This window comes from Erpetoichthys calabaricus, chromosome 1, assembly GCF_900747795.2.
Source record: "Erpetoichthys calabaricus chromosome 1, fErpCal1.3, whole genome shotgun sequence".
NCBI classification, from domain to species: domain Eukaryota; kingdom Metazoa; phylum Chordata; class Cladistia; order Polypteriformes; family Polypteridae; genus Erpetoichthys; species Erpetoichthys calabaricus.
Window position 1 is genome coordinate 328,568,209 of NC_041394.2, and position 12,191 is coordinate 328,580,399.

The 12,191-nt window shown below is 51.0% G+C and overlaps 1 protein-coding gene, 1 long non-coding RNA gene, 4 other non-coding genes and 1 pseudogene across 6 annotated transcripts in view; 6 read left to right on the forward strand and 1 right to left on the reverse strand.

Moving 5' to 3' along the window:
- LOC114665934 (NACHT, LRR and PYD domains-containing protein 3-like) overlaps nucleotides 1-12,191 on the reverse strand; it is a 578,897-nt gene that overhangs the window by 14,645 nt on the left and 552,061 nt on the right. The gene's annotated exons all lie outside the window — the stretch shown is intronic.
- On the forward strand, nucleotides 1,055-7,166 carry LOC127527910 (uncharacterized). The gene is made up of 3 exons (XR_007935086.1): nucleotides 1,055-1,095; nucleotides 4,884-5,078; nucleotides 6,987-7,166. It is a non-coding gene; the product is annotated as an uncharacterized LOC127527910 (long non-coding RNA).
- Nucleotides 1,805-1,995, forward strand: LOC114669522 (U2 spliceosomal RNA). The gene has a single exon (XR_003719079.2). It is a non-coding gene; the product is annotated as a U2 spliceosomal RNA (small nuclear RNA).
- Nucleotides 3,716-3,906, forward strand: LOC114669533 (U2 spliceosomal RNA). Its single transcript, XR_003719080.2, has one exon. It is a non-coding gene; the product is annotated as a U2 spliceosomal RNA (small nuclear RNA).
- Nucleotides 5,602-5,792, forward strand: LOC114669544 (U2 spliceosomal RNA). Its single transcript, XR_003719081.2, has one exon. It is a non-coding gene; the product is annotated as a U2 spliceosomal RNA (small nuclear RNA).
- On the forward strand, nucleotides 7,500-7,690 carry LOC114669554 (U2 spliceosomal RNA). Its single transcript, XR_003719082.2, has one exon. It is a non-coding gene; the product is annotated as a U2 spliceosomal RNA (small nuclear RNA).
- On the forward strand, nucleotides 9,388-9,546 carry LOC114641164 (uncharacterized; annotated as a pseudogene).

The window sequence follows — 12,191 nt, forward strand, 5'->3', positions numbered from 1 at the left end:
GATTGTATTTTTCTGATACTGCTATACTGTTCATGTTCAACTTTTAATTAAAAATCTGTTAAAAAAAAAAAAAAAAAAATCGGAAAATCGGTGCACCTCCTCCTGTACTGGTATAAAACAGAAGACAAGCGTCCGCAGGGGCTTCCTTCCCAGAGGGTAGGGGAGAAAGTGGCCTAGGTCTGTGTGGAATTCTTGACACCGGCTGAACGCCTCGTGGCTGTCGGCTGCTGAGAAACTTGTAGTACTTCCTGCGTTCCGACAGATGTCAGGCAGGCCTCATGAATAGGAAGCTGCTATTGTGGGGGGATGCCAGTGCTGCGAGATGACCAATCCTATGACACCTCCAGTCATGCAAGTAGCTGCTAGATGGCTGTTTGCTTTTTGTTGGATTTATTTTTTTATTGTAATTGGTTAGCCATTTAATTTTAATTTTCTTCTTTGATGCAAGTTGTTCATTTAGTTTAACTTCAATCTGTGGTGGTTGTGATTGAAGAGTGGCAAGAAATAGATGTTTTTACCTGTTTAACAACCCTGCCTCAACCCCCTTTGCATTTTAGGTCATGGTGGTCTGTAATGAATCCATAGGCCTTGTGGAAAGCAACCTGTGGTGGTGGTGTGCTGCTTCGTACTAGTGCAGCAGAGAAGTGCCCTTGGTCTCGCTTGCTAGATGACGGCTGTTGTGTGCATTACTGACCTCTTAAGGGGTGTGGCTGTGTCCGTGGGCAATGCTTGCACGGGCGGGCCAGGGGTGTTTGGTGGTTTCTCGGTATCTGTGCCCTTGGTGGAAGCCTATATAGATGAGGCAAAATGGATTCATTGGAGGAGGGTGGCGAACGCTCGCAGTGTCCATTTAAGGTGCAGTACAGAGCTGACTCATTACGCTGCTCCTGTTTCTTGGGTGACTCCTGGGCTGAGTGTGTGTTTTTTTTTTTTTTTTTTTTTTTGTGTGTGTGTGTGGAGGTGGTAGGTATGTAGGTATCAGACCAGAGCTGTGCACTCTGCCACTATTGCCCAAGCTTCCTCCCTCGCTAAGTCCAGGAAAACGTGTGTGGCCCCTTCCTTTTGCACATACCAGTCACCTGTTGGCAAATGGAGGTGGTTTACCCTTGTGTCTCAAGCTTTTTGCAGCTCCCCTCCAATCCTCCACATCAATATATATTTAGCCCCCTATAACACATGAAGCCCTATTGCAAGCTGGCAGTTCCCACTGCCATTCCCTTTGTGCCAGAGGCCTTCTTCACAGCCAGGGGTGAGGCCTGCATTCTCGTTTTTATCTTCAAACTGTAAAAGGTGCGAGTGTGGTGGTTTTCAGGATGTCTGCCACCACAGCATCTGCATTGCATTTTTTTTTCTCCTCCCTTCCTTATTTACTTTATTTGTGCTGTGCATTTGGAGTGGGTGATTTTTAGGTGGAGGTAATGGTGGTTGACTTCAGTCGATTTCCCAGCCTGCCTCAATCTCCCTTCCCCACCCCCATCAATAACCGTCCATCTCTTCTTGTGGGCTCCTCCCTAAATCCCCCGCTCCCCCCCCCCCTCTTGTTTCTGCCATATTCACAGTCTATTTTCTGCCCATATCCCAAAGTTGTAGCTTTTGTGTCAACCCTGGGGCATTCTGCTGGGTCTTTCTGAGCCTCTGATCATCCTGACTTGAGACGGGCCACTATCGTCACGAGGATGTGGAAGGTCGGAGGGGTCAGGTCTGGTTGTTTTAGGGGGGAAAGTGTTTGCTTAGGGTTGATGCCTACTCTGTAGCTGACACGTGGACAAAGCGGTGGGGCGGGCTGGCCTTGCATTTTTGTGGCATCGCTTCTCGGCCTTTTGGCTAAGATCAAGTGTAGTATCTGTTCTTATCAGTTTAATATCTGATACGTCCCCTATCTGGGGACCATATATTAAATTGATTTTTGGAAAAAGGAGATGGAATAGGGGCTTGCTCCGTCCACTCCACGCATCGACCTGGTATTGCAGTATCTCCAGGAACGGTGCACCTCCTCCTGTACTGGTATAAAAACAGAAGACAAGCGTCCGCAGGGGCTTCCTTCCCAGAGGGTAGGGGAGAAAGTGGCCTAGGTCTGTGTGGAATTCTTGACACCGGCTGAACGCCTCGTGGCTGTCGGCTGCTGAGAAACTTGTAGTACTTCCTGCGTTCCGACAGATGTCAGGCAGGCCTCATGAATAGGAAGCTGCTATTGTGGGGGGATGCCAGTGCTGCGAGATGACCAATCCTATGACACCTCCAGTCATGCAAGTAGCTGCTAGATGGCTGTTTGCTTTTTGTTGGATTTATTTTTTTATTGTAATTGGTTAGCCATTTAATTTTAATTTTCTTCTTTGATGCAAGTTGTTCATTTAGTTTAACTTCAATCTGTGGTGGTTGTGATTGAAGAGTGGCAAGAAATAGATGTTTTTACCTGTTTAACAACCCTGCCTCAACCCCCTTTGCATTTTAGGTCATGGTGGTCTGTAATGAATCCATAGGCCTTGTGGAAAGCAACCTGTGGTGGTGGTGGTGTGCTGCTTCGTACTAGTGCAGCAGAGAAGTGCCCTTGGTCTCGCTTGCTAGATGACGGCTGTTGTGTGCATTACTGACCTCTTAAGGGGTGTGGCTGTGTCCGTGGGCAATGCTTGCACGGGCGGGCCAGGGGTGTTTGGTGGTTTCTCAGTATCTGTGCCCTTGGTGGAAGCCTATATAGATTAGGCAAAATGGATTCATTGGAGGAGGGTGGCGAACGCTCACAGTGTCCATTTAAGGTGCAGTACAGAGCTGACTCATTACGCTGCTCCTGTTTCTTGGGTGACTCCTGGGCTGAGTGTGTTTTTTTTTTTTTTTTTTTTTTTTTTTGTGTGTGTGTGTGTGGAGGTGGTAGGTATGTAGGTATCAGACCAGAGCTGTGCACTCTGCCACTATTGCCCAAGCTTCCTCCCTCGCTAAGTCCAGGAAAACGTGTCTGGCCCCTTCCTTTTGCACATACCAGTCACCTGTTGGCAAATGGAGGTGGTTTACCCTTGTGTCTCAAGCTTTTTGCAGCTCCCCTCCAATCCTCCACATCAATATATATTTAGCCCCCTATAATACATGAAGCCCTATTGCAAGCTGGCAGTTCCCACTGCCATTCCCTTTGTGCCAGAGGCCTTCTTCACAGCCAGGGGTGAGGCCTGCATTCTCGTTTTTATCTTCAAACTGTAAAAGGTGCGAGTGTGGTGGTTTTCAGAATGTCTGCCACCACAGCATCTGCATTGCATTTTTTTTTCTCCTCCCTTCCTTATTTACTTTATTTGTGCTGTGCATTTGGAGTGGGTGATTTTTAGGTGGAGGTAATGGTGGTTGACTTTAGTCGATTTCCCAGCCTGCCTCAATCTCCCTTCCCCACCCCCATCAATAACCGTCCATCTCTTCTTGTGGGCTCCTCCCTAAATCCCTCGCTTCCCCCCCCCCCTCTTGTTTCTGCCATATTCACAGTCTATTTTCTGCCCATATCCCAAAGTTGTAGCTTTTGTGTCAACCCTGGGGCATTCTGCTGGGTTTTTCTGAGCCTCTGATCATCCTGACTTGAGACGGGCCACTATCGTCACGAGGATGTGGAAGGTCGGAGGGGTCAGGTCTGGTTGGTCGGTTGGTTTAGGGGGGTAAGTGTTTGCTTAGGGTTGATGCCTACTCTGTAGCTGACACGTGGACAAAGCGGTGGGGCGGGCTGGCCTTGCATTTTTGTGGCATCGCTTCTCGGCCTTTTGGCTAAGATCAAGTGTAGTATCTGTTCTTATCAGTTTAATATCTGATACGTCCCCTATCTGGGGACCATATATTAAATTGATTTTTGGAAAAAGGAGATGGAATAGGGGCTTGCTCCGTCCACTCCACGCATCGACCTGGTATTGCAGTATCTCCAGGAACGGTGCACCTCCTCCTGTACTGGTATAAAAACAGAAGACAAGCGTCCGCAGGGGCTTCCTTCCCAGAGGGTAGGGGAGAAAGTGGCCTAGGTCTGTGTGGAATTCTTGACACCGGCTGAACGCCTCGTGGCTGTCGGCTGCTGAGAAACTTGTAGTACTTCCTGCGTTCCGACAGATGTCAGGCAGGCCTCATGAATAGGAAGCTGCTATTGTGGGGGGATGCCAGTGCTGCGAGATGACCAATCCTATGACACCTCCAATCATGCAAGTAGCTGCTAGATGGCTGTTTGCTTTTTGTTGGATTTATTTTTTTATTGTAATTGGTTAGCCATTTAATTTTCTTCTTTGATGCAAGTTGTTCATTTAGTTTAACTTCAATCTGTGGTGGTTGTGATTGAAGAGTGGCAAGAAATAGATGTTTTTACCTGTTTAACAACCCTGCCTCAACCCCCTTTGCATTTTAGGTCATGGTGGTCTGTAATGAATCCATAGGCCTTGTGGAAAGCAACCTGTGGTGGTGGTGTGCTGCTTCGTACTAGTGCAGCAGAGAAGTGCCCTTGGTCTCGCTTGCTAGATGACGGCTGTTGTGTGCATTACTGACCCCTTATGGGCTGTGTCCGTGGGCAATGCTTGCACGGGCGGGCCAGGGGTGTTTGGTGGTTTCTCGGTATCTGTGCCCTTGGTGGAAGCCTATATAGATGAGGCAAAATGGATTCATTGGAGGAGGGTGGCGAACGCTCGCAGTGTCCATTTAAGGTGCAGTACAGAGCTGACTCATTACGCTGCTCCTGTTTCTTGGGTGACTCCTGGGCTGAGTGTGTTTTTTTTTTTTTTTTTTTGTGTGTGTGTGTGGAGGTGGTAGGTATGTAGGTATCAGACCAGAGCTGTGCACTCTGCCACTATTGCCCAAGCTTCCTCCCTCGCTAAGTCCAGGAAAACGTGTGTGGCCCCTTCCTTTTGCCCATACCAGTCACCTGTTGGCAGATGGAGGTGGTTTACCCTTGTGTCTCAAGCTTTTTGCAGCTCCCCTCCAATCCTCCACATCAATATATATTTAGCCCCCTATAATACATGAAGCCCTATTGCAAGCTGGCAGTTCCCACTGCCATTCCCTTTGTGCCAGAGGCCTTCTTCACAGCCAGGGGTGAGGCCTGCATTCTCGTTTTTATCTTCAAACTGTAAAAGGTGCGAGTGTGGTGGTTTTCAGAATGTCTGCCACCACAGCATCTGCATTGCATTTTTTTTTCTCCTCCCTTCCTTATTTACTTTATTTGTGCTGTGCATTTGGAGTGGGTGATTTTTAGGTGGAGGTAATGGTGGTTGACTTCAGTCGATTTCCCAGCCTGCCTCAATCTCCCTTCCCCACCCCCATCAATAACCGTCCATCTCTTCTTGTGGGCTCCTCCCTAAATCCCTCGCTTCCCCCCCCCCCTCTTGTTTCTGCCATATTCACAGTCTATTTTCTGCCCATATCCCAAAGTTGTAGCTTTTGTGTCAACCCTGGGGCATTCTGCTGGGTTTTTCTGAGCCTCTGATCATCCTGACTTGAGACGGGCCACTATCGTCACGAGGATGTGGAAGGTCGGAGGGGTCAGGTCTGGTTGGTCGGTTGGTTTAGGGGGGTAAGTGTTTGCTTAGGGTTGATGCCTACTCTGTAGCTGACACGTGGACAAAGCGGTGGGGCGGGCTGGCCTTGCATTTTTGTGGCATCGCTTCTCGGCCTTTTGGCTAAGATCAAGTGTAGTATCTGTTCTTATCAGTTTAATATCTGATACGTCCCCTATCTGGGGACCATATATTAAATTGATTTTTGGAAAAAGGAGATGGAATAGGGGCTTGCTCCGTCCACTCCACGCATCGACCTGGTATTGCAGTATCTCCAGGAACGGTGCACCTCCTCCTGTACTGGTATAAAAACAGAAGACAAGCGTCCACAGGGGCTTCCTTCCTAGAGGGTAGGGGAGAAAGTGGCCTAGGTCTGTGTGGAATTCTTGACACCGGCTGAACGCCTCGTGGCTGTCGGCTGCTGAGAAACTTGTAGTACTTCCTGCGTTCCGACAGATGTCAGGCAGGCCTCATGAATAGGAAGCTGCTATTGTGGGGGGATGCCAGTGCTGCGAGATGACCAATCCTATGACACCTCCAGTCATGCAAGTAGCTGCTAGATGGCTGTTTGCTTTTTGTTGGATTTATTTTTTTATTGTAATTGGTTAGCCATTTAATTTTAATTTTCTTCTTTGATGCAAGTTGTTCATTTAGTTTAACTTCAATCTGTGGTGGTTGTGATTGAAGAGTGGCAAGAAATAGATGTTTTTACCTGTTTAACAACCCTGCCTCAACCCCCTTTGCATTTTAGGTCATGGTGGTCTGTAATGAATCCATAGGCCTTGTGGAAAGCAACCTGTGGTGGTGGTGTGCTGCTTCGTACTAGTGCAGCAGAGAAGTGCCCTTGGTCTCGCTTGCTAGATGACGGCTGTTGTGTGCATTACTGACCTCTTAAGGGGTGTGGCTGTGTCCGTGGGCAATGCTTGCACGGGCGGGCCAGGGGTGTTTGGTGGTTTCTCAGTATCTGTGCCCTTGGTGGAAGCCTATATAGATGAGGCAAAATGGATTCATTGGAGGAGGGTGGCGAACGCTCGCAGTGTCCATTTAAGGTGCAGTACAGAGCTGACTCATTACGCTGCTCCTGTTTCTTGGGTGACTCCTGGGCTGAGTGTGTGTTTTTTTTTTTTTTTTTTTTTTTTTTTGTGTGTGTGTGTGGAGGTGGTAGGTATGTAGGTATCAGACCAGAGCTGTGCACTCTGCCACTATTGCCCAAGCTTCCTCCCTCGCTAAGTCCAGGAAAACGTGTGTGGCCCCTTCCTTTTGCACATACCAGTCACCTGTTGGCAAATGGAGGTGGTTTACCCTTGTGTCTCAAGCTTTTTGTAGCTCCCCTCCAATCCTCCACATCAATATATATTTAGCCCCCTATAACACATGAAGCCCTATTGCAAGCTGCCAGTTCCCACTGCCATTCCCTTTGTGCCAGAGGCCTTCTTCACAGCCAGGGGTGAGGCCTGCATTCTCGTTTTTATCTTCAAACTGTAAAAGGTGCGAGTGTGGTGGTTTTCAGGATGTCTGCCACCACAGCATCTGCATTGCATTTTTTTTTTCTCCTCCCTTCCTTATTTACTTTATTTGTGCTGTGCATTTGGAGTGGGTGATTTTTAGGTGGAGGTAATGGTGGTTGACTTCAGTCGATTTCCCAGCCTGCCTCAATCTCCCTTCCCCACCCCCATCAATAACCGTCCATCTCTTCTTGTGGGCTCCTCCCTAAATCCCCCGCTCCCCCCCCCTCTTGTTTCTGCCATATTCACAGTCTATTTTCTGCCCATATCCCAAAGTTGTAGCTTTTGTGTCAACCCTGGGGCATTCTGCTGGGTCTTTCTGAGCCTCTGATCATCCTGACTTGAGACGGGCCACTATCGTCACGAGGATGTGGAAGGTCGGAGGGGTCAGGTCTGGTTGTTTTAGGGGGGAAAGTGTTTGCTTAGGGTTGATGCCTACTCTGTAGCTGACACGTGGACAAAGCGGTGGGGCGGGCTGGCCTTGCATTTTTGTGGCATCGCTTCTCGGCCTTTTGGCTAAGATCAAGTGTAGTATCTGTTCTTATCAGTTTAATATCTGATACGTCCCCTATCTGGGGACCATATATTAAATTGATTTTTGGAAAAAGGAGATGGAATAGGGGCTTGCTCCGTCCACTCCACGCATCGACCTGGTATTGCAGTATCTCCAGGAACGGTGCACCTCCTCCTGTACTGGTATAAAAACAGAAGACAAGCGTCCGCAGGGGCTTCCTTCCCAGAGGGTAGGGGAGAAAGTGGCCTAGGTCTGTGTGGAATTTTTGACACCGGCTGAACGCCTCGTGGCTGTCGGCTGCTGAGAAACTTGTAGTACTTCCTGCGTTCCGACAGATGTCAGGCAGGCCTCATGAATAGGAAGCTGCTATTGTGGGGGGATGCCAGTGCTGCGAGATGACCAATCCTATGACACCTCCAATCATGCAAGTAGCTGCTAGATGGCTGTTTGCTTTTTGTTGGATTTATTTTTTTATTGTAATTGGTTAGCCATTTAATTTTCTTCTTTGATGCAAGTTGTTCATTTAGTTTAACTTCAATCTGTGGTGGTTGTGATTGAAGAGTGGCAAGAAATAGATGTTTTTACCTGTTTAACAACCCTGCCTCAACCCCCTTTGCATTTTAGGTCATGGTGGTCTGTAATGAATCCATAGGCCTTGTGGAAAGCAACCTGTGGTGGTGGTGTGCTGCTTCGTACTAGTGCAGCAGAGAAGTGCCCTTGGTCTCGCTTGCTAGATGACGGCTGTTGTGTGCATTACTGACCCCTTATGGGCTGTGTCCGTGGGCAATGCTTGCACGGGCGGGCCAGGGGTGTTTGGTGGTTTCTCGGTATCTGTGCCCTTGGTGGAAGCCTATATAGATGAGGCAAAATGGATTCATTGGAGGAGGGTGGCGAACGCTCGCAGTGTCCATTTAAGGTGCAGTACAGAGCTGACTCATTACGCTGCTCCTGTTTCTTGGGTGACTCCTGGGCTGAGTGTGTGTTTTTTTTTTGTTTTTTTTTTTTTTGTGTGTGTGTGTGTGGAGGTGGTAGGTATGTAGGTATCAGACCAGAGCTGTGCACTCTGCCACTATTGCCCAAGCTTCCTCCCTCGCTAAGTCCAGGAAAACGTGTGTGGCCCCTTCCTTTTGCACATACCAGTCACCTGTTGGCAAATGGAGGTGGTTTACCCTTGTGTCTCAAGCTTTTTGCAGCTCCCCTCCAATCCTCCACATCAATATATATTTAGCCCCCTATAACACATGAAGCCCTATTGCAAGCTGGCAGTTCCCACTGCCATTCCCTTTGTGCCAGAGGCCTTCTTCACAGCCAGGGGTGAGGCCTGCATTCTCGTTTTTATCTTCAAACTGTAAAAGGTGCGAGTGTGGTGGTTTTCAGGATGTCTGCCACCACAGCATCTGCATTGCATTTTTTTTTCTCCTCCCTTCCTTATTTACTTTATTTGTGCTGTGCATTTGGAGTGGGTGATTTTTAGGTGGAGGTAATGGTGGTTGACTTCAGTCGATTTCCCAGCCTGCCTCAATCTCCCTTCCCCACCCCCATCAATAACCGTCCATCTCTTCTTGTGGGCTCCTCCCTAAATCCCTCGCTTCCCCCCCCCCCCCTTGTTTCTGCCATATTCACAGTCTATTTTCTGCCCATATCCCAAAGTTGTAGCTTTTGTGTCAACCCTGGGGCATTCTGCTGGGTTTTTCTGAGCCTCTGATCATCCTGACTTGAGACGGGCCACTATCGTCACGAGGATGTGGAAGGTCGGAGGGGTCAGGTCTGGTTGTTTTAGGGGGGAAAGTGTTTGCTTAGGGTTGATGCCTACTCTGTAGCTGACACGTGGACAAAGCGGTGGGGCGGGCTGGCCTTGCATTTTTGTGGCATCGCTTCTCGGCCTTTTGGCTAAGATCAAGTGTAGTATCTGTTCCTCCAGGTTGAGGATACCGAAGCCGGCAAACCCGAAGACCCGCCTGACCGAGGCGACGACTAGGGGTGCCTGGAACACACCAATGTATCTTACTCCCCATGATGGCTACCTTTTCTTTATTTTCCATCAACGTGAGGAGCATCAAGGACAAACTGAGGAGACAGACGGTGATGACCTTCCTGTCTGCTCAGAACTGCGATGTGTACATGCTGCAGGAGTGTGCCCTCCCACCCTCCGGGAGCTACCGCCACCTGGGCAAACAGTGGTCTCACGGCCCTTCCTACTGGTCGGGAGGTGGCGACAACAAGGCAGCGGGGATCGCCGTCCTTGTCAGGGGGAACCGTTTCACGCTGGACTCCGTCCGGGAGCTCGTCTGCGGCCGACTGCTGGTCGTCGATGGCTCTTGGGCGGGGGAGCCCGTCAGGCTCATCTGCGTGTACGCCCCCCCTGGGAAGAACGAGCGCTTGGAGCTTTTCCAGACCCTGCGGCCCCAACTCGCCACTTCCAGGGCGGTGGTGATGGCCGGGGACTTCAACTGCCCCCTGGAGGAGGACGGGCGCAGCTCTGGCACATCCGACCAACTGGACACCACATCCAGGCTGCTCAGGGAGATGGTGACGGAAGCATCCCTGTCGGACACGGCAGGGACTAACGGGACGGGCTCAACCAACTACACCTGGAGCCGGCCCGATGGCTCGACCCGCTCCCGGATCGACTTCGTCTTCGTCTCCAGAGCAGTGACAGCCGAGAAGTACACATTGGTCCCGTGCTTTTTCTCAGACCACAGGGCGGTTCACTTCCAGGGATCCCTCGGCCAAAACTTTTCACATGGCCCGGGGTCGTGGAAACTGAATTGTAGCCTCCTGGAAAGGGAAGACGTCATGCAGGAGCTAAGGACCGCTTACCTCGCTTGGAAGGATGAGAAACGCCACTTCCAGAAGGTAAGCGATTGGTGGGAATTTACAAAAATTAAACTACGCAGTTTCTTTCAGGCCAAAGGAAGACGACAGGCGTGCCAACGGCAATGGGAATTCTGCAGACTGCAGAAGGAGCTGGGGTCACTGCAAGAGCTTCACCAGTGCGGCTGGGACGTGAGACGTGAGTTGGAGGAGACCAGGGAGAGCCTGAGGAGGCACTTCGAGGAGGAATCCAAACGCATCGTCTTTCGATCCAAAGTGGAGAACCTGGAGAAGGGTGAGAAGTGTAACTCCTTTTTCTTTAGGAAACTCCACTCCGGGCACACACCCCTGAGAGAACTTCGAGACGAGGAGGGGGTCGTCAAAACGGGGAAGGAGGCAGTGATGGGAGTAGTCCGGGACTACTACAGCGGCCTCTACTCCCCAAAGACGACCGAGGCAGACGCGACCGACCGGTTCCTAGCAGGTATTAACAAAACCTTGGATCCCGCAGGCGAGTCTGCCCTGAACGCACCCTTGACGCCGGGTGAGCTGCACTCTGCCGCCAAATCCTTCAGGGCCGGCAGGACCCCGGGCTGTGACGGACTACCGGCCGAGCTGTACGTCGCGCTGTGGGACCTCATCGGACCGGACCTGCTGGAGCTCTACCGGGAGATGCTGGCAGAGGGCAGGATGCCCCCGTCATTGAGAGAAGGTATGATCACGATCCTGTACAAACAGAAGGGAGAGAGATGCGAGCTGAGGAATTGGCGCCCCATCACCCTCCTGAACGTGGACTACAAGATCCTGGCCAAGGTGATAGCCAACCGGCTAAAAAAGGTGATCGGACAGGTCGTCCACCCAGACCAGACCTGCGGCATCCCCGGACGCAGGATCGCCGACAGCTTAGCCATGATCAGGGACTCGGTGCACTACGTGAAGGAACGCCGCATCACCGCGGCCTTGGTCAGCCTTGATCAAGAAAAAGCCTTCGACCGGGTGTCTCACAGGTTCATGATCAGGGCTCTGCGAGGTCTCGGCATGGGTGACACGTTCTGTTCGTACATCAGCCTGATGTACCGAGACATCTCCAGCACGGTGCTGGTGAACGGCTGGAAAACTGACCCCTTCCCGGTCCTGTCCGGGGTCAGACAAGGCTGCCCTCTCTCCCCTCTTCTCTTTGTCTGTTGTATAGAGCTCCTGGCGGAACGAATCAGAGGAAGACCAGAGATCAGAGGGATCACCGCACCGGGACCGGACAGACGAGAGATCAGATGCTCCCTCTACATGGACGACGTCACCGTGATCTGCGTGGACCAGACATCGATGACGGCGCTGGCGGAGATCTGCGAAGACTTCGGACGAGCTTCAGGGGCTAAGGTCAACTGCGGGAAATCAGAGGCGATGCTCCTTGGGGAATGGCACCTGACGCCCTCCGCCCCCCTCCCCTTCACCATCAGACGGGACTCCATCAAGATCCTGGGCAGCTGGTTCGGCGGAGACGGAGCGGCCCTGAAGACGTGGGACGAGAGACTGGCCAAAGTGAAGCAGAAGATCGGGCTGTGGAGCCTCAGGGACCTCACCTTGGAAGGCAAAGCGCTGGTGCTGCGGAACGAGATCCTTCCTGTCCTGCAGTACCCGGCCCAGGCGTGGCCACCCCTCGCCACTGTCTGCAGAGCCATCACCAGAGCAGTCTTCCACTTCATCTGGGGCTCCAAGATGGACAGAGTCAAGCGGGCAGTCATGTACAAGGAACCCCAAAAGGGTGGGAAAGGCATCCCCGACATCCCCACCCTGCTCAGGGCCTTCTTTGCCTGCAACTGCATCCGCAGGACACTGACGGAGTACAGCAGCGGATCGTCC